Source organism: Octopus bimaculoides, chromosome 3 (assembly GCF_001194135.2).
Source record: "Octopus bimaculoides isolate UCB-OBI-ISO-001 chromosome 3, ASM119413v2, whole genome shotgun sequence".
Lineage (NCBI taxonomy): Eukaryota > Metazoa > Mollusca > Cephalopoda > Octopoda > Octopodidae > Octopus > Octopus bimaculoides.
In genome coordinates this window covers 60,397,007-60,398,367 of record NC_068983.1, presented here as the reverse complement: position 1 = coordinate 60,398,367, position 1,361 = coordinate 60,397,007, and positions in this window count along the sequence as shown.

The window sequence follows — 1,361 nt, the reverse complement described above, 5'->3', positions numbered from 1 at the left end:
CTAAGTAGCTTGCTTACCAACCACATGGTTCTGGGTTCAGTCCCGCTGCGTGGCACCTTGGGTAAGTGTCTTCTACTATAGCCTCGGGCCGACCAAAGCGTTGTGAGTGGATTTGGTAGACGGAAACTGAAAGAAGCCTGTCGTATATATGTATATATATATATGTATGTGTGTTTGTGTGTCTGTGTTTGTCCCCCCCCCCATCATCGCTTGACAACCGATGCTGGTGTGTTTACGTCCCCGTAACTTAGCGGTTCGGCAAAAGAGACTGACAGAATAAGTACTAGGCTTACAAATAATAAGTCCTGGGGTCGATTTGCTCGACTAAAGGCAGTGCTCCAGCATGGCCGCAGTCAAATGACTGAAACAAGTAAAAGAGTGAGAGTATAAACAAATTAGATTAATAATTTTGTTTTAGAACTTTACACGATGGGTGTCGATAAGTGATCAACAATTTCATGAAGTGGGTCTATGAAATTTGTCGACATCTGCTCTACACACTTCCAATCCATCAACGTATAACGCACACCACGCATAGATGACAAAAATACTTAAGAGTTACGCCTAACACTTCCACAACATTCACGAGTCAGATTATGTATCGCTCCTGGTAGCGCGTAATTAATCGTAGAGGCGGCTCGTATGTCTTTTATAATTGCAATGCTTCAACATACATATTTATTACATAGCATTACTGATCGGGTACACTTTCACGGAGTGGGTAAGCCAGCCTTGGCTTCTTGTCTTTAGATACACACAAAGAAGGCAGAGTCACGATTAAAAAAAAAAAAAAACGATGAATAAACTTAAATTAGAACACCCATGACCGACAGAAAGAAACGAATACATTAGATCCTTCATGTTCTTTATCATAAATATCTCCTCAACACACCTTCCCGAGTCACTGATACTTCCCAACATCTAATATTTCCTGCCTGGCCCGAGTCACTAATATCTCCTGACTGAACCACTAGTGCGTCCTCAGCATTTAGTATCTCCTAATCTAAGCCGCTCCTGTCTCGATATCTAATATTTGCTTGTCTGGAGACTGCGAGCTGGTAGAAACGTTAGCACGCCGGGAGAAATGCTTAGCGGTATTTCGTCTGCTGTTACATTCTGAGTTCAAATTCCGCCGAGGTCGACTTTGCCTTTCATCCTTTCTGGGTCGATAAATTAAGTACCAGTTACGCACTGGAGTCGATCAAATCTACTTAATCCCTTTGTCTGTCCTTGTTTAGCCCCTTCTGGGCAATAAAGAAATAAGAAACGTTAGCACGCTGGGCGAAATGCTTAGCAGTATTTTATCTGTCTTTATGTTCTGAGTTCAAATTCCGCCGAGGTCGACTTTGCCTTTCATCCTT